This window comes from Mercurialis annua, linkage group LG7 (assembly GCF_937616625.2).
Source record: "Mercurialis annua linkage group LG7, ddMerAnnu1.2, whole genome shotgun sequence".
In the NCBI taxonomy this organism is placed as follows: Eukaryota; Viridiplantae; Streptophyta; class Magnoliopsida; order Malpighiales; family Euphorbiaceae; genus Mercurialis; species Mercurialis annua.
Genome location: NC_065576.1, coordinates 30,643,631 through 30,658,350, shown reverse-complemented (window position 1 = coordinate 30,658,350; position 14,720 = coordinate 30,643,631). Strand labels below are relative to the sequence as shown.

The window sequence follows — 14,720 nt, the reverse complement described above, 5'->3', positions numbered from 1 at the left end:
CGAGTAACGAGTAACGATGAATTGCAATTCAGGGACCAAACGGGAAATATGGAAAAAGTTCAGGGACCAAAACGTACTTTTAAAGATAGTTTTTATTTTGGTTGAATGAGTTGCAAGGCAGCGGATATATGCGATGATCGTGCAAGGTATGACGGGTGCGATCATACCAGCACTAATGCACCGGATCCCATCAGAACTCCGAAGTTAAACGTGCTTGGGCGAGAGCAGTACTAGGATGGGTGACCTCCTGGGAAGTCCTCGTGTTGCACCCCTTTTTCGCTTTTTTTGAACTGCGTTTTTTCTATTATTACTATCGCCGAGAGACAAACAGAACGAGTAACGAGTAACGATGAATTGCAATTCAGGGACCAAAACGTACTTTTAAAGATAGTTTTTATTTTGGTTGAATGAGTTGCAAGGCAGCGGATATATGCGATGATCGTGCAAGGTATGACGGGTGCGATCATACCAGCACTAATGCACCGGATCCCATCAGAACTCCGAAGTTAAACGTGCTTGGGCGAGAGCAGTACTAGGATGGGTGACCTCCTGGGAAGTCCTCGTGTTGCACCCCTTTTTCGCTTTTTTTGAACTGCGTTTTTTCTATTATTACTATCGCCGAGAGACAAACAGAACGAGTAACGAGTAACGATGAATTGCAATTCAGGGACCAAAACGTACTTTTAAAGATAGTTTTTATTTTGGTTGAATGAGTTGCAAGGCAGCGGATATATGCGATGATCGTGCAAGGTATGACGGGTGCGATCATACCAGCACTAATGCACCGGATCCCATCAGAACTCCGAAGTTAAACGTGCTTGGGCGAGAGCAGTACTAGGATGGGTGACCTCCTGGGAAGTCCTCGTGTTGCACCCCTTTTTCGCTTTTTTTGAACTGCGTTTTTTCTATTATTACTATCCCCGAGAGACAAACAGAACGAGTAACGAGTAACGATGAATTGCAATTCAGGGACCAAACGGGAAATATGGAAAACGTTCAGGGACCAAAACGTACTTTTAAAGATAGTTTTTATTTTGGTTGAATGAGTTGCAAGGCAGCGGATATATGCGATGATCGTGCAAGGTATGACGGGTGCGATCATACCAGCACTAATGCACCGGATCCCATCAGAACTCCGAAGTCAAACGTGCTTGGGCGAGAGCAGTACTAGGATGGGTGACCTCCTGGGAAGTGTCCTCGTGTTGCACCCCTTTTGCGCTTTTTTTGAACTGCGTTTTTTCTATTATTACTATCGCCGAGAGACAAACAGAACGAGTAACGAGTAACGAGTAACGATGAATTGCAATTCAGGGACCAAACGGGAAATATGGAAAAAGTTCAGGGACCAAAACGTACTTTTAAAGATAGCTTTTATTTTGGTTGAATGAGTTGCAAGGCAGCGGATATATGCGATGATCGTGCAAGGTATGACGGGTGCGATCATACCAGCACTAATGCACCGGATCCCATCAGAACTCCGAAGTTAAACGTGCTTGGGCGAGAGCAGTACTAGGATGGGTGACCTCCTGGGAAGTCCTCGTGTTGCACCCCTTTTTCGCTTTTTTTGAACTGCGTTTTTTCTATTATTACTATCGCCGAGAGACAAACAGAACGAGTAACGAGTAACGATGAATTGCAATTCAGGGACCAAACGGGAAATATGGAAAAAGTTCAGGGACCAAAACGTACTTTTAAAGATAGTTTTTATTTTGGTTGAATGAGTTGCAAGGCAGCGGATATATGCGATGATCGTGCAAGGTATGACGGGTGCGATCATACCAGCACTAATGAACCGGATCCCATCAGAACTCCGAAGTTAAACGTGCTTGGGCGAGAGCAGTACTAGGATGGGTGACCTCCTGGGAAGTCCTCGTGTTGCACCCCTTTTTCGCTTTTTTTGAACTGCGTTTTTTCTATTATTACTATCGCCGAGAGACAAACAGAACGAGTAACGAGTAACGATGAATTGCAATTCAGGGACCAAACGGGAAATATGGAAAAAGTTCAGGGACCAAAACGTACTTTTAAAGATAGTTTTTATTTTGGTTGAATGAGTTGCAAGGCAGCGGATATATGCGATGATCGTGCAAGGTATGACGGGTGCGATCATACCAGCACTAATGCACCGGATCCCATCAGAACTCCGAAGTTAAACGTGCTTGGGCGAGAGCAGTACTAGGATGGGTGACCTCCTGGGAAGTCCTCGTGTTGCACCCCTTTTTCGCTTTTTTTGAACTGCGTTTTTTCTATTATTACTATCGCCGAGAGACAAACAGAACGAGTAACGAGTAACGATGAATTGCAATTCAGGGACCAAACGGGAAATATGGAAAAAGTTCAGGGACCAAAACGTACTTTTAAAGATAGTTTTTATTTTGGTTGAATGAGTTGCAAGGCAGCGGATATATGCGATGATCGTGCAAGGTATGACCGGTGCGATCATACCAGCACTAATGCACAGGATCCCATCAGAACTCCGAAGTTAAACGTGCTTGGGTGAGAGCAGTACTAGGATGGGTGACCTCCTGGGAAGTCCTCGTGTTGCACCCCTTTTTCGCTTTTTTTGAACTGCGTTTTTTCTATTATTACTATCGCCGAGAGACAAACAGAACGAGTAACGAGTAACGATGAATTGCAATTCAGGGACCAAACGGGAAATATGGAAAAAGTTCAGGGACCAAAACGTACTTTTAAAGATAGTTTTTATTTTGGTTGAATGAGTTGCAAGGCAGCGGATATATGCGATGATCGTGCAAGGTATGACGGGTGCGATCATACCAGCACTAATGCACCGGATCCCATCAGAACTCCGAAGTTAAACGTGCTTGGGCGAGAGCAGTACTAGGATGGGTGACCTCCTGGGAAGTCCTCGTGTTGCACCCCTTTTTCGCTTTTTTTGAACTGCGTTTTTTCTATTATTACTATCGCCGAGAGACAAACAGAACGAGTAACGAGTAACGAGTAACGAGTAACGAGTAACGATGAATTGCAATTCAGGGACCAAACGGGAAATATGGAAAACGTTCAGGGACCAAAACGTACTTTTAAAGATAGCTTTTATTTTGGTTGAATGAGTTGCAAGGCAGCGGATATATGCGATGATCGTGCAAGGTATGACGGGTGCGATCATACCAGCACTAATGCACCGGATCCCATCAGAACTCCGAAGATAAACGTGCTTGGGCGAGAGCAGTACTAGGATGGGTGACCTCCTGGGAAGTCCTCGTGTTGCACCCCTTTTTCGCTTTTTTTGAACGGCGTTTTTTCTATTATTACTATCGCCGAGAGACAAACAGAACGAGTAACGAGTAACGATGAATTGCAATTCAGGGACCAAACGGGAAATATGGAAAAAGTTCAGGGACCAAAACGTACTTTTAAAGATAGTTTTTATTTTGGTTGAATGAGTTGCAAGGCAGCGGATATATGCGATGATCGTGCAAGGTATGACGGGTGCGATCATACCAGCACTAATGCACCGGATCCCATCAGAACTCCGAAGTTAAACGTGCTTGGGCGAGAGCAGTACTAGGATGGGTGACCTCCTGGGAAGTCCTCGTGTTGCACCCCTTTTTCGCTTTTTTTGAACTGCGTTTTTTCTATTATTACTATCGCCGAGAGACAAACAGAACGAGTAACGAGTAACGATGAATTGCAATTCAGGGACCAAACGGGAAATATGGAAAAAGTTCAGGGACCAAAACGTACTTTTAAAGATAGTTTTTATTTTGGTTGAATGAGTTGCAAGGCAGCGGATATATGCGATGATCGTGCAAGGTATGACGGGTGCGATCATACCAGCACTAATGCACCGGATCCCATCAGAACTCCGAAGTTAAACGTGCTTGGGCGAGAGCAGTACTAGGATGGGTGACCTCCTGGGAAGTCCTCGTGTTGCACCCCTTTTTCGCTTTTTTTGAACTGCGTTTTTTCTATTATTACTATCGCCGAGAGACAAACAGAACGAGTAACGAGTAACGATGAATTGCAATTCAGGGACCAAAACGTACTTTTAAAGATAGTTTTTATTTTGGTTGAATGAGTTGCAAGGCAGCGGATATATGCGATGATCGTGCAAGGTATGACGGGTGCGATCATACCAGCACTAATGCACCGGATCCCATCAGAACTCCGAAGATAAACGTGCTTGGGCGAGAGCAGTACTAGGATGGGTGACCTCCTGGGAAGTCCTCGTGTTGCACCCCTTTTTCGCTTTTTTTGAACTGCGTTTTTTCTATTATTACTATCGCCGAGAGACAAACAGAACGAGTAACGAGTAACGATGAATTGCAATTCAGGGACCAAACGGGAAATATGGAAAAAGTTCAGGGACCAAAACGTACTTTTAAAGATAGTTTTTATTTTGGTTGAATGAGTTGCAAGGCAGCGGATATATGCGATGATCGTGCAAGGTATGACGGGTGCGATCATACCAGCACTAATGCACCGGATCCCATCAGAACTCCGAAGTTAAACGTGCTTGGGCGAGAGCAGTACTAGGATGGGTGACCTCCTGGGAAGTCCTCGTGTTGCACCCCTTTTTCGCTTTTTTTGAACTGCGTTTTTTCTATTATTACTATCGCCGAGAGACAAACAGAACGAGTAACGAGTAACGAGTAACGAGTAACGATGAATTGCAATTCAGGGACCAAACGGGAAATATGGAAAACGTTCAGGGACCAAAACGTACTTTTAAAGATAGCTTTTATTTTGGTTGAATGAGTTGCAAGGCAGCGGATATATGCGATGATCGTGCAAGGTATGACGGGTGCGATCATACCAGCACTAATGCACCGGATCCCATCAGAACTCCGAAGATAAACGTGCTTGGGCGAGAGCAGTACTAGGATGGGTGACCTCCTGGGAAGTCCTCGTGTTGCACCCCTTTTTCGCTTTTTTTGAACGGCGTTTTTTCTATTATTACTCTCGCCGAGAGACAAACAGAACGAGTAACGAGTAACGATGAATTGCAATTCAGGGACCAAACGGGAAATATGGAAAAAGTTCAGGGACCAAAACGTACTTTTAAAGATAGTTTTTATTTTGGTTGAATGAGTTGCAAGGCAGCGGATATATGCGATGATCGTGCAAGGTATGACGGGTGCGATCATACCAGCACTAATGCACCGGATCCCATCAGAACTCCGAAGTTAAACGTGCTTGGGCGAGAGCAGTACTAGGATGGGTGACCTCCTGGGAAGTCCTCGTGTTGCACCCCTTTTTCGCTTTTTTTGAACTGCGTTTTTTCTATTATTACTATCGCCGAGAGACAAACAGAACGAGTAACGAGTAACGATGAATTGCAATTCAGGGACCAAAACGTACTTTTAAAGATAGTTTTTATTTTGGTTGAATGAGTTGCAAGGCAGCGGATATATGCGATGATCGTGCAAGGTATGACGGGTGCGATCATACCAGCACTAATGCACCGGATCCCATCAGAACTCCGAAGTTAAACGTGCTTGGGCGAGAGCAGTACTAGGATGGGTGACCTCCTGGGAAGTCCTCGTGTTGCACCCCTTTTTCGCTTTTTTTGAACTGCGTTTTTTCTATTATTACTATCGCCGAGAGACAAACAGAACGAGTAACGAGTAACGAGTAACGATGAATTGCAATTCAGGGACCAAACGGGAAATATGGAAAAAGTTCAGGGACCAAAACGTACTTTTAAAGATAGTTTTTATTTTGGTTGAATGAGTTGCAAGGCAGCGGATATATGCGATGATCGTGCAAGGTATGACGGGTGCGATCATACCAGCACTAATGCACCGGATCCCATCAAAACTCCGAAGTTAAACGTGCTTGGGCGAGAGCAGTACTAGGATGGGTGACCTCCTGGGAAGTCCTCGTGTTGCACCCCTTTTTCGCTTTTTTTGAACTGCGTTTTTTCTATTATTACTATCGCCGAGAGACAAACAGAACGAGTAACGAGTAACGATGAATTGCAATTCAGGGACCAAAACGTACTTTTAAAGATAGTTTTTATTTTGGTTGAATGAGTTGCATGGCAGCGGATATATGCGATGATCGTGCAAGGTATGACGGGTGCGATCATACCAGCACTAATGCACCGGATCCCATCAGAACTCCGAAGTTAAACGTGCTTGGGCGAGAGCAGTACTAGGATGGGTGACCTCTTGGGAAGTCCTCGTGTTGCACCCCTTTTTCGCTTTTTTTGAACTGCGTTTTTTCTATTATTACTATCCCCGAGAGACAAACAGAACGAGTAACGAGTAACGATGAATTGCAATTCAGGGACCAAACGGGAAATATGGAAAACGTTCAGGGACCAAAACGTACTTTTAAAGATAGTTTTTATTTTGGTTGAATGAGTTGCAAGGCAGCGGATATATGCGATGATCGTGCAAGGTATGACGGGTGCGATCATACCAGCACTAATGCACCGGATCCCATCAGAACTCCGAAGTCAAACGTGCTTGGGCGAGAGCAGTACTAGGATGGGTGACCTCCTGGGAAGTGTCCTCGTGTTGCACCCCTTTTGCGCTTTTTTTGAACTGCGTTTTTTCTATTATTACTATCGCCGAGAGACAAACAGAACGAGTAACGAGTAACGAGTAACGATGAATTGCAATTCAGGGACCAAACGGGAAATATGGAAAAAGTTCAGGGACCAAAACGTACTTTTAAAGATAGCTTTTATTTTGGTTGAATGAGTTGCAAGGCAGCGGATATATGCGATGATCGTGCAAGGTATGACGGGTGCGATCATACCAGCACTAATGCACCGCATCCCATCAGAACTCCGAAGTTAAACGTGCTTGGGCGAGAGCAGTACTAGGATGGGTGACCTCCTGGGAAGTCCTCGTGTTGCACCCCTTTTTCGCTTTTTTTGAACTGCGTTTTTTCTATTATTACTATCGCCGAGAGACAAACAGAACGAGTAACGAGTAACGATGAATTGCAATTCAGGGACCAAAACGTACTTTTAAAGATAGTTTTTATTTTGGTTGAATGAGTTGCAAGGCAGCGGATATATGCGATGATCGTGCAAGGTATGACGGGTTCGATCATACCAGCACTAATGCACCGGATCCCATCAGAACTCCGAAGTTAAACGTGCTTGGGCGAGAGCAGTACTAGGATGGGTGACCTCCTGGGAAGTCCTCGTGTTGCACCCCTTTTTCGCTTTTTTTGAACTGCGTTTTTTCTATTATTACTATCGCCGAGAGACAAACAGAACGAGTAACGAGTAACGATGAATTGCAATTCAGGGACCAAACGGGAAATATGGAAAAAGTTCAGGGACCAAAACGTACTTTTAAAGATAGTTTTTATTTTGGTTGAATGAGTTGCAAGGCAGCGGATATATGCGATGATCGTGCAAGGTATGACGGGTGCGATCATACCAGCACTAATGAACCGGATCCCATCAGAACTCCGAAGTTAAACGTGCTTGGGCGAGAGCAGTACTAGGATGGGTGACCTCCTGGGAAGTCCTCGTGTTGCACCCCTTTTTCGCTTTTTTTGAACTGCGTTTTTTCTATTATTACTATCGCCGAGAGACAAACAGAACGAGTAACGAGTAACGATGAATTGCAATTCAGGGACCAAACGGGAAATATGGAAAAAGTTCAGGGACCAAAACGTACTTTTAAAGATAGTTTTTATTTTGGTTGAATGAGTTGCAAGGCAGCGGATATATGCGATGATCGTGCAAGGTATGACGGGTGCGATCATACCAGCACTAATGCACCGGATCCCATCAGAACTCCGAAGTTAAACGTGCTTGGGCGAGAGCAGTACTAGGATGGGTGACCTCCTGGGAAGTCCTCGTGTTGCACCCCTTTTTCGCTTTTTTTGAACTGCGTTTTTTCTATTATTACTATCGCCGAGAGACAAACAGAACGAGTAACGAGTAACGATGAATTGCAATTCAGGGACCAAAACGTACTTTTAAAGATAGTTTTTATTTTGGTTGAATGAGTTGTAAGGCAGCGGATATATGCGATGATCGTGCAAGGTATGACGGGTGCGATCATACCAGCACTAATGCACCGGATCCCATCAGAACTCCGAAGATAAACGTGCTTGGGCGAGAGCAGTACTAGGATGGGTGACCTCCTGGGAAGTCCTCGTGTTGCACCCCTTTTTCGCTTTTTTTGAACTGCGTTTTTTCTATTATTACTATCGCCGAGAGACAAACAGAACGAGTAACGAGTAACGATGAATTGCAATTCAGGGACCAAACGGGAAATATGGAAAAAGTTCAGGGACCAAAACGTACTTTTAAAGATAGTTTTTATTTTGGTTGAATGAGTTGCAAGGCAGCGGATATATGCGATGATCGTGCAAGGTATGACGGGTGCGATCATACCAGCACTAATGCACCGGATCCCATCAGAACTCCGAAGTTAAACGTGCTTGGGCGAGAGCAGTACTAGGATGGGTGACCTCCTGGGAAGTCCTCGTGTTGCACCCCTTTTTCGCTTTTTTTGAACTGCGTTTTTTCTATTATTACTATCGCCGAGAGACAAACAGAACGAGTAACGAGTAACGAGTAACGAGTAACGATGAATTGCAATTCAGGGACCAAACGGGAAATATGGAAAACGTTCAGGGACCAAAACGTACTTTTAAAGATAGCTTTTATTTTGGTTGAATGAGTTGCAAGGCAGCGGATATATGCGATGATCGTGCAAGGTATGACGGGTGCGATCATACCAGCACTAATGCACCGGATCCCATCAGAACTCCGAAGATAAACGTGCTTGGGCGAGAGCAGTACTAGGATGGGTGACCTCCTGGGAAGTCCTCGTGTTGCACCCCTTTTTCGCTTTTTTTGAACGGCGTTTTTTCTATTATTACTATCGCCGAGAGACAAACAGAACGAGTAACGAGTAACGATGAATTGCAATTCAGGGACCAAACGGGAAATATGGAAAAAGTTCAGGGACCAAAACGTACTTTTAAAGATAGTTTTTATTTTGGTTGAATGAGTTGCAAGGCAGCGGATATATGCGATGATCGTGCAAGGTATGACGGGTGCGATCATACCAGCACTAATGCACCGGATCCCATCAGAACTCCGAAGTTAAACGTGCTTGGGCGAGAGCAGTACTAGGATGGGTGACCTCCTGGGAAGTCCTCGTGTTGCACCCCTTTTTCGCTTTTTTTGAACTGCGTTTTTTCTATTATTACTATCGCCGAGAGACAAACAGAACGAGTAACGAGTAACGATGAATTGCAATTCAGGGACCAAAACGTACTTTTAAAGATAGTTTTTATTTTGGTTGAATGAGTTGCAAGGCAGCGGATATATGCGATGATCGTGCAAGGTATGACGGGTGCGATCATACCAGCACTAATGCACCGGATCCCATCAGAACTCCGAAGTTAAACGTGCTTGGGCGAGAGCAGTACTAGGATGGGTGACCTCCTGGGAAGTCCTCGTGTTGCACCCCTTTTTCGCTTTTTTTGAACTGCGTTTTTTCTATTATTACTATCGCCGAGAGACAAACAGAACGAGTAACGAGTAACGATGAATTGCAATTCAGGGACCAAACGGGAAATATGGAAAAAGTTCAGGGACCAAAACGTACTTTTAAAGATAGTTTTTATTTTGGTTGAATGAGTTGCAAGGCAGCGGATATATGCGATGATCGTGCAAGGTATGACGGGTGCGATCATACCAGCACTAATGCACCGGATCCCATCAGAACTCCGAAGTTAAACGTGCTTGGGCGAGAGCAGTACTAGGATGGGTGACCTCCTGGGAAGTCCTCGTGTTGCACCCCTTTTTCGCTTTTTTTGAACTGCGTTTTTTCTATTATTACTATCGCCGAGAGACAAACAGAACGAGTAACGAGTAACGATGAATTGCAATTCAGGGACCAAACGGGAAATATGGAAAAAGTTCAGGGACCAAAACGTACTTTTAAAGATAGTTTTTATTTTGGTTGAATGAGTTGCAAGGCAGCGGATATATGCGATGATCGTGCAAGGTATGACGGGTGCGATCATACCAGCACTAATGCACCGGATCCCATCAGAACTCCGAAGTTAAACGTGCTTGGGCGAGAGCAGTACTAGGATGGGTGACCTCCTGGGAAGTCCTCGTGTTGCACCCCTTTTTCGCTTTTTTTGAACTGCGTTTTTTCTATTATTACTATCGCCGAGAGACAAACAGAACGAGTAACGAGTAACGATGAATTGCAATTCAGGGACCAAAACGTACTTTTAAAGATAGTTTTTATTTTGGTTGAATGAGTTGTAAGGCAGCGGATATATGCGATGATCGTGCAAGGTATGACGGGTGCGATCATACCAGCACTAATGCACCGGATCCCATCAGAACTCCGAAGATAAACGTGCTTGGGCGAGAGCAGTACTAGGATGGGTGACCTCCTGGGAAGTCCTCGTGTTGCACCCCTTTTTCGCTTTTTTTGAACTGCGTTTTTTCTATTATTACTATCGCCGAGAGACAAACAGAACGAGTAACGAGTAACGATGAATTGCAATTCAGGGACCAAACGGGAAATATGGAAAAAGTTCAGGGACCAAAACGTACTTTTAAAGATAGTTTTTATTTTGGTTGAATGAGTTGCAAGGCAGCGGATATATGCGATGATCGTGCAAGGTATGACGGGTGCGATCATACCAGCACTAATGCACCGGATCCCATCAGAACTCCGAAGTTAAACGTGCTTGGGCGAGAGCAGTACTAGGATGGGTGACCTCCTGGGAAGTCCTCGTGTTGCACCCCTTTTTCGCTTTTTTTGAACTGCGTTTTTTCTATTATTACTATCGCCGAGAGACAAACAGAACGAGTAACGAGTAACGAGTAACGAGTAACGATGAATTGCAATTCAGGGACCAAACGGGAAATATGGAAAACGTTCAGGGACCAAAACGTACTTTTAAAGATAGCTTTTATTTTGGTTGAATGAGTTGCAAGGCAGCGGATATATGCGATGATCGTGCAAGGTATGACGGGTGCGATCATACCAGCACTAATGCACCGGATCCCATCAGAACTCCGAAGATAAACGTGCTTGGGCGAGAGCAGTACTAGGATGGGTGACCTCCTGGGAAGTCCTCGTGTTGCACCCCTTTTTCGCTTTTTTTGAACGGCGTTTTTTCTATTATTACTATCGCCGAGAGACAAACAGAACGAGTAACGAGTAACGATGAATTGCAATTCAGGGACCAAACGGGAAATATGGAAAAAGTTCAGGGACCAAAACGTACTTTTAAAGATAGTTTTTTTTTTGGTTGAATGAGTTGCAAGGCAGCGGATATATGGGATGATCGTGCAAGGTATGACGGGTGCGATCATACCAGCACTAATGCACCGGATCCCATCAGAACTCCGAAGTTAAACGTGCTTGGGCGAGAGCAGTACTAGGATGGGTGACCTCCTGGGAAGTCCTCGTGTTGCACCCCTTTTTCGCTTTTTTTGAACTGCGTTTTTTCTATTATTACTATCGCCGAGAGACAAACAGAACGAGTAACGAGTAACGATGAATTGCAATTCAGGGACCAAAACGTACTTTTAAAGATAGTTTTTATTTTGGTTGAATGAGTTGCAAGGCAGCGGATATATGCGATGATCGTGCAAGGTATGACGGGTGCGATCATACCAGCACTAATGCACCGGATCCCATCAGAACTCCGAAGTTAAACGTGCTTGGGCGAGAGCAGTACTAGGATGGGTGACCTCCTGGGAAGTCCTCGTGTTGCACCCCTTTTTCGCTTTTTTTGAACTGCGTTTTTTCTATTATTACTATCGCCGAGAGACAAACAGAACGAGTAACGAGTAACGAGTAACGATGAATTGCAATTCAGGGACCAAACGGGAAATATGGAAAAAGTTCAGGGACCAAAACGTACTTTTAAAGATAGTTTTTATTTTGGTTGAATGAGTTGCAAGGCAGCGGATATATGCGATGATCGTGCAAGGTATGACGGGTGCGATCATACCAGCACTAATGCACCGGATCCCATCAAAACTCCGAAGTTAAACGTGCTTGGGCGAGAGCAGTACTAGGATGGGTGACCTCCTGGGAAGTCCTCGTGTTGCACCCCTTTTTCGCTTTTTTTGAACTGCGTTTTTTCTATTATTACTATCGCCGAGAGACAAACAGAACGAGTAACGAGTAACGATGAATTGCAATTCAGGGACCAAAACGTACTTTTAAAGATAGTTTTTATTTTGGTTGAATGAGTTGCATGGCAGCGGATATATGCGATGATCGTGCAAGGTATGACGGGTGCGATCATACCAGCACTAATGCACCGGATCCCATCAGAACTCCGAAGTTAAACGTGCTTGGGCGAGAGCAGTACTAGGATGGGTGACCTCTTGGGAAGTCCTCGTGTTGCACCCCTTTTTCGCTTTTTTTGAACTGCGTTTTTTCTATTATTACTATCCCCGAGAGACAAACAGAACGAGTAACGAGTAACGATGAATTGCAATTCAGGGACCAAACGGGAAATATGGAAAACGTTCAGGGACCAAAACGTACTTTTAAAGATAGTTTTTATTTTGGTTGAATGAGTTGCAAGGCAGCGGATATATGCGATGATCGTGCAAGGTATGACGGGTGCGATCATACCAGCACTAATGCACCGGATCCCATCAGAACTCCGAAGTCAAACGTGCTTGGGCGAGAGCAGTACTAGGATGGGTGACCTCCTGGGAAGTGTCCTCGTGTTGCACCCCTTTTGCGCTTTTTTTGAACTGCGTTTTTTCTATTATTACTATCGCCGAGAGACAAACAGAACGAGTAACGAGTAACGAGTAACGATGAATTGCAATTCAGGGACCAAACGGGAAATATGGAAAAAGTTCAGGGACCAAAACGTACTTTTAAAGATAGCTTTTATTTTGGTTGAATGAGTTGCAAGGCAGCGGATATATGCGATGATCGTGCAAGGTATGACGGGTGCGATCATACCAGCACTAATGCACCGCATCCCATCAGAACTCCGAAGTTAAACGTGCTTGGGCGAGAGCAGTACTAGGATGGGTGACCTCCTGGGAAGTCCTCGTGTTGCACCCCTTTTTCGCTTTTTTTGAACTGCGTTTTTTCTATTATTACTATCGCCGAGAGACAAACAGAACGAGTAACGAGTAACGATGAATTGCAATTCAGGGACCAAAACGTACTTTTAAAGATAGTTTTTATTTTGGTTGAATGAGTTGCAAGGCAGCGGATATATGCGATGATCGTGCAAGGTATGACGGGTTCGATCATACCAGCACTAATGCACCGGATCCCATCAGAACTCCGAAGTTAAACGTGCTTGGGCGAGAGCAGTACTAGGATGGGTGACCTCCTGGGAAGTCCTCGTGTTGCACCCCTTTTTCGCTTTTTTTGAACTGCGTTTTTTCTATTATTACTATCGCCGAGAGACAAACAGAACGAGTAACGAGTAACGATGAATTGCAATTCAGGGACCAAACGGGAAATATGGAAAAAGTTCAGGGACCAAAACGTACTTTTAAAGATAGTTTTTATTTTGGTTGAATGAGTTGCAAGGCAGCGGATATATGCGATGATCGTGCAAGGTATGACGGGTGCGATCATACCAGCACTAATGCACCGGATCCCATCAGAACTCCGAAGTTAAACGTGCTTGGGCGAGAGCAGTACTAGGATGGGTGACCTCCTGGGAAGTCCTCGTGTTGCACCCCTTTTTCGCTTTTTTTGAACTGCGTTTTTTCTATTATTACTATCGCCGAGAGACAAACAGAACGAGTAACGAGTAACGAGTAACGATGAATTGCAATTCAGGGACCAAACGGGAAATATGGAAAAAGTTCAGGGACCAAAACGTACTTTTAAAGATAGTTTTTATTTTGGTTGAATGAGTTGCAAGGCAGCGGATATATGCGATGATCGTGCAAGGTATGACGGGTGCGATCATACCAGCACTAATGCACCGGATCCCATCAGAACTCCGAAGTCAAACGTGCTTGGGCGAGAGCAGTACTAGGATGGGTGACCTCCTGGGAAGTCCTCGTGTTGCACCCCTTTTGCGCTTTTTTTGAACTGCGTTTTTTCTATTATTACTATCGCCGAGAGACAAACAGAACGAGTAACGAGTAACGAGTAACGATGAATTGCAATTCAGGGACCAAACGGGAAATATGGAAAAAGTTCAGGGACCAAAACGTACTTTTAAAGATAGCTTTTATTTTGGTTGAATGAGTTGCAAGGCAGCGGATATATGCGATGATCGTGCAAGGTATGACGGGTGCGATCATACCAGCACTAATGCACCGGATCCCATCAGAACTCCGAAGATAAACGTGCTTGGGCGAGAGCAGTACTAGGATGGGTGACCTCCTGGGAAGTCCTCGTGTTGCACCCCTTTTTCGCTGTTTTTGAACTGCGTTTTTTCTATTATTACTATCGCCGAGAGACAAACAGAACGAGTAACGAGTAACGATGAATTGCAATTCAGGGACCAAACGGGAAATATGGAAAAAGTTCAGGGACCAAAACGTACTTTTAAAGATAGTTTTTATTTTGGTTGAATGAGTTGCAAGGCAGCGGATATATGCGATGATCGTGCAAGGTATGACGGGTGCGATCATACCAGCACTAATGCACCGGATCCCATCAGAACTCCGAAGTTAAACGTGCTTGGGCGAGAGCAGTACTAGGATGGGTGACCTCCTGGGAAGTCCTCGTGTTGCACCCCTTTTTCGCTTTTTTTGAACTGCGTTTTTTCTATTATTACTATCGCCGAGA

The 14,720-nt window shown here is 44.6% G+C and overlaps 45 non-coding genes across 45 annotated transcripts; all 45 read left to right on the top strand.

The window, feature by feature from the left end:
- Positions 1-153: 153 nt before the first annotated feature.
- Positions 154-272, top strand: LOC126659250 (5S ribosomal RNA). Its single transcript, XR_007634799.1, has one exon. It is a non-coding gene; the product is annotated as a 5S ribosomal RNA (ribosomal RNA).
- A 183-nt stretch (positions 273-455) lies between these two features.
- Positions 456-574, top strand: LOC126659249 (5S ribosomal RNA). Its single transcript, XR_007634798.1, has one exon. It is a non-coding gene; the product is annotated as a 5S ribosomal RNA (ribosomal RNA).
- Positions 575-757: 183 nt separating this feature from the next.
- Positions 758-876, top strand: LOC126659248 (5S ribosomal RNA). The gene has a single exon (XR_007634797.1). It is a non-coding gene; the product is annotated as a 5S ribosomal RNA (ribosomal RNA).
- Positions 877-1,090: 214 nt separating this feature from the next.
- LOC126658656 (5S ribosomal RNA) lies at positions 1,091-1,211 on the top strand. Its single transcript, XR_007634236.1, has one exon. It is a non-coding gene; the product is annotated as a 5S ribosomal RNA (ribosomal RNA).
- Positions 1,212-1,432: 221 nt separating this feature from the next.
- Positions 1,433-1,551, top strand: LOC126659247 (5S ribosomal RNA). Its single transcript, XR_007634796.1, has one exon. It is a non-coding gene; the product is annotated as a 5S ribosomal RNA (ribosomal RNA).
- A 214-nt stretch (positions 1,552-1,765) lies between these two features.
- Positions 1,766-1,884, top strand: LOC126658324 (5S ribosomal RNA). The gene has a single exon (XR_007633913.1). It is a non-coding gene; the product is annotated as a 5S ribosomal RNA (ribosomal RNA).
- Positions 1,885-2,098: 214 nt separating this feature from the next.
- On the top strand, positions 2,099-2,217 carry LOC126659246 (5S ribosomal RNA). The gene has a single exon (XR_007634795.1). It is a non-coding gene; the product is annotated as a 5S ribosomal RNA (ribosomal RNA).
- A 214-nt stretch (positions 2,218-2,431) lies between these two features.
- Positions 2,432-2,550, top strand: LOC126658793 (5S ribosomal RNA). The gene has a single exon (XR_007634366.1). It is a non-coding gene; the product is annotated as a 5S ribosomal RNA (ribosomal RNA).
- Positions 2,551-2,764: 214 nt separating this feature from the next.
- On the top strand, positions 2,765-2,883 carry LOC126659244 (5S ribosomal RNA). Its single transcript, XR_007634793.1, has one exon. It is a non-coding gene; the product is annotated as a 5S ribosomal RNA (ribosomal RNA).
- Positions 2,884-3,118: 235 nt separating this feature from the next.
- Positions 3,119-3,237, top strand: LOC126658238 (5S ribosomal RNA). Its single transcript, XR_007633832.1, has one exon. It is a non-coding gene; the product is annotated as a 5S ribosomal RNA (ribosomal RNA).
- Positions 3,238-3,451: 214 nt separating this feature from the next.
- LOC126659242 (5S ribosomal RNA) lies at positions 3,452-3,570 on the top strand. The gene has a single exon (XR_007634792.1). It is a non-coding gene; the product is annotated as a 5S ribosomal RNA (ribosomal RNA).
- Positions 3,571-3,784: 214 nt separating this feature from the next.
- On the top strand, positions 3,785-3,903 carry LOC126659241 (5S ribosomal RNA). The gene has a single exon (XR_007634791.1). It is a non-coding gene; the product is annotated as a 5S ribosomal RNA (ribosomal RNA).
- A 183-nt stretch (positions 3,904-4,086) lies between these two features.
- On the top strand, positions 4,087-4,205 carry LOC126658237 (5S ribosomal RNA). The gene has a single exon (XR_007633831.1). It is a non-coding gene; the product is annotated as a 5S ribosomal RNA (ribosomal RNA).
- A 214-nt stretch (positions 4,206-4,419) lies between these two features.
- Positions 4,420-4,538, top strand: LOC126659240 (5S ribosomal RNA). The gene has a single exon (XR_007634790.1). It is a non-coding gene; the product is annotated as a 5S ribosomal RNA (ribosomal RNA).
- Positions 4,539-4,766: 228 nt separating this feature from the next.
- LOC126658236 (5S ribosomal RNA) lies at positions 4,767-4,885 on the top strand. The gene has a single exon (XR_007633830.1). It is a non-coding gene; the product is annotated as a 5S ribosomal RNA (ribosomal RNA).
- Positions 4,886-5,099: 214 nt separating this feature from the next.
- Positions 5,100-5,218, top strand: LOC126659239 (5S ribosomal RNA). Its single transcript, XR_007634789.1, has one exon. It is a non-coding gene; the product is annotated as a 5S ribosomal RNA (ribosomal RNA).
- A 183-nt stretch (positions 5,219-5,401) lies between these two features.
- LOC126659237 (5S ribosomal RNA) lies at positions 5,402-5,520 on the top strand. Its single transcript, XR_007634787.1, has one exon. It is a non-coding gene; the product is annotated as a 5S ribosomal RNA (ribosomal RNA).
- A 221-nt stretch (positions 5,521-5,741) lies between these two features.
- On the top strand, positions 5,742-5,860 carry LOC126658375 (5S ribosomal RNA). The gene has a single exon (XR_007633964.1). It is a non-coding gene; the product is annotated as a 5S ribosomal RNA (ribosomal RNA).
- Positions 5,861-6,043: 183 nt separating this feature from the next.
- Positions 6,044-6,162, top strand: LOC126659325 (5S ribosomal RNA). Its single transcript, XR_007634870.1, has one exon. It is a non-coding gene; the product is annotated as a 5S ribosomal RNA (ribosomal RNA).
- Positions 6,163-6,376: 214 nt separating this feature from the next.
- On the top strand, positions 6,377-6,497 carry LOC126658655 (5S ribosomal RNA). The gene has a single exon (XR_007634235.1). It is a non-coding gene; the product is annotated as a 5S ribosomal RNA (ribosomal RNA).
- Positions 6,498-6,718: 221 nt separating this feature from the next.
- Positions 6,719-6,837, top strand: LOC126658564 (5S ribosomal RNA). Its single transcript, XR_007634146.1, has one exon. It is a non-coding gene; the product is annotated as a 5S ribosomal RNA (ribosomal RNA).
- Positions 6,838-7,020: 183 nt separating this feature from the next.
- LOC126658479 (5S ribosomal RNA) lies at positions 7,021-7,139 on the top strand. The gene has a single exon (XR_007634064.1). It is a non-coding gene; the product is annotated as a 5S ribosomal RNA (ribosomal RNA).
- A 214-nt stretch (positions 7,140-7,353) lies between these two features.
- Positions 7,354-7,472, top strand: LOC126658323 (5S ribosomal RNA). Its single transcript, XR_007633912.1, has one exon. It is a non-coding gene; the product is annotated as a 5S ribosomal RNA (ribosomal RNA).
- Positions 7,473-7,686: 214 nt separating this feature from the next.
- LOC126659236 (5S ribosomal RNA) lies at positions 7,687-7,805 on the top strand. Its single transcript, XR_007634786.1, has one exon. It is a non-coding gene; the product is annotated as a 5S ribosomal RNA (ribosomal RNA).
- Positions 7,806-7,988: 183 nt separating this feature from the next.
- LOC126658235 (5S ribosomal RNA) lies at positions 7,989-8,107 on the top strand. Its single transcript, XR_007633829.1, has one exon. It is a non-coding gene; the product is annotated as a 5S ribosomal RNA (ribosomal RNA).
- A 214-nt stretch (positions 8,108-8,321) lies between these two features.
- Positions 8,322-8,440, top strand: LOC126659235 (5S ribosomal RNA). Its single transcript, XR_007634785.1, has one exon. It is a non-coding gene; the product is annotated as a 5S ribosomal RNA (ribosomal RNA).
- A 228-nt stretch (positions 8,441-8,668) lies between these two features.
- Positions 8,669-8,787, top strand: LOC126658234 (5S ribosomal RNA). Its single transcript, XR_007633828.1, has one exon. It is a non-coding gene; the product is annotated as a 5S ribosomal RNA (ribosomal RNA).
- A 214-nt stretch (positions 8,788-9,001) lies between these two features.
- LOC126659234 (5S ribosomal RNA) lies at positions 9,002-9,120 on the top strand. The gene has a single exon (XR_007634784.1). It is a non-coding gene; the product is annotated as a 5S ribosomal RNA (ribosomal RNA).
- A 183-nt stretch (positions 9,121-9,303) lies between these two features.
- LOC126659233 (5S ribosomal RNA) lies at positions 9,304-9,422 on the top strand. Its single transcript, XR_007634783.1, has one exon. It is a non-coding gene; the product is annotated as a 5S ribosomal RNA (ribosomal RNA).
- Positions 9,423-9,636: 214 nt separating this feature from the next.
- Positions 9,637-9,755, top strand: LOC126659231 (5S ribosomal RNA). The gene has a single exon (XR_007634781.1). It is a non-coding gene; the product is annotated as a 5S ribosomal RNA (ribosomal RNA).
- A 214-nt stretch (positions 9,756-9,969) lies between these two features.
- Positions 9,970-10,088, top strand: LOC126659230 (5S ribosomal RNA). Its single transcript, XR_007634780.1, has one exon. It is a non-coding gene; the product is annotated as a 5S ribosomal RNA (ribosomal RNA).
- A 183-nt stretch (positions 10,089-10,271) lies between these two features.
- LOC126658231 (5S ribosomal RNA) lies at positions 10,272-10,390 on the top strand. Its single transcript, XR_007633826.1, has one exon. It is a non-coding gene; the product is annotated as a 5S ribosomal RNA (ribosomal RNA).
- Positions 10,391-10,604: 214 nt separating this feature from the next.
- On the top strand, positions 10,605-10,723 carry LOC126659229 (5S ribosomal RNA). Its single transcript, XR_007634779.1, has one exon. It is a non-coding gene; the product is annotated as a 5S ribosomal RNA (ribosomal RNA).
- A 228-nt stretch (positions 10,724-10,951) lies between these two features.
- On the top strand, positions 10,952-11,070 carry LOC126658230 (5S ribosomal RNA). The gene has a single exon (XR_007633825.1). It is a non-coding gene; the product is annotated as a 5S ribosomal RNA (ribosomal RNA).
- A 214-nt stretch (positions 11,071-11,284) lies between these two features.
- On the top strand, positions 11,285-11,403 carry LOC126659228 (5S ribosomal RNA). The gene has a single exon (XR_007634778.1). It is a non-coding gene; the product is annotated as a 5S ribosomal RNA (ribosomal RNA).
- Positions 11,404-11,586: 183 nt separating this feature from the next.
- Positions 11,587-11,705, top strand: LOC126659226 (5S ribosomal RNA). The gene has a single exon (XR_007634777.1). It is a non-coding gene; the product is annotated as a 5S ribosomal RNA (ribosomal RNA).
- A 221-nt stretch (positions 11,706-11,926) lies between these two features.
- On the top strand, positions 11,927-12,045 carry LOC126658374 (5S ribosomal RNA). Its single transcript, XR_007633963.1, has one exon. It is a non-coding gene; the product is annotated as a 5S ribosomal RNA (ribosomal RNA).
- Positions 12,046-12,228: 183 nt separating this feature from the next.
- LOC126659324 (5S ribosomal RNA) lies at positions 12,229-12,347 on the top strand. Its single transcript, XR_007634869.1, has one exon. It is a non-coding gene; the product is annotated as a 5S ribosomal RNA (ribosomal RNA).
- A 214-nt stretch (positions 12,348-12,561) lies between these two features.
- Positions 12,562-12,682, top strand: LOC126658654 (5S ribosomal RNA). The gene has a single exon (XR_007634234.1). It is a non-coding gene; the product is annotated as a 5S ribosomal RNA (ribosomal RNA).
- Positions 12,683-12,903: 221 nt separating this feature from the next.
- LOC126658563 (5S ribosomal RNA) lies at positions 12,904-13,022 on the top strand. Its single transcript, XR_007634145.1, has one exon. It is a non-coding gene; the product is annotated as a 5S ribosomal RNA (ribosomal RNA).
- A 183-nt stretch (positions 13,023-13,205) lies between these two features.
- LOC126658478 (5S ribosomal RNA) lies at positions 13,206-13,324 on the top strand. The gene has a single exon (XR_007634063.1). It is a non-coding gene; the product is annotated as a 5S ribosomal RNA (ribosomal RNA).
- A 214-nt stretch (positions 13,325-13,538) lies between these two features.
- LOC126659225 (5S ribosomal RNA) lies at positions 13,539-13,657 on the top strand. Its single transcript, XR_007634776.1, has one exon. It is a non-coding gene; the product is annotated as a 5S ribosomal RNA (ribosomal RNA).
- A 221-nt stretch (positions 13,658-13,878) lies between these two features.
- Positions 13,879-13,997, top strand: LOC126657942 (5S ribosomal RNA). Its single transcript, XR_007633549.1, has one exon. It is a non-coding gene; the product is annotated as a 5S ribosomal RNA (ribosomal RNA).
- Positions 13,998-14,218: 221 nt separating this feature from the next.
- LOC126658229 (5S ribosomal RNA) lies at positions 14,219-14,337 on the top strand. Its single transcript, XR_007633824.1, has one exon. It is a non-coding gene; the product is annotated as a 5S ribosomal RNA (ribosomal RNA).
- Positions 14,338-14,551: 214 nt separating this feature from the next.
- LOC126659224 (5S ribosomal RNA) lies at positions 14,552-14,670 on the top strand. Its single transcript, XR_007634775.1, has one exon. It is a non-coding gene; the product is annotated as a 5S ribosomal RNA (ribosomal RNA).
- The last annotated feature ends 50 nt before the right edge of the window (positions 14,671-14,720 follow it).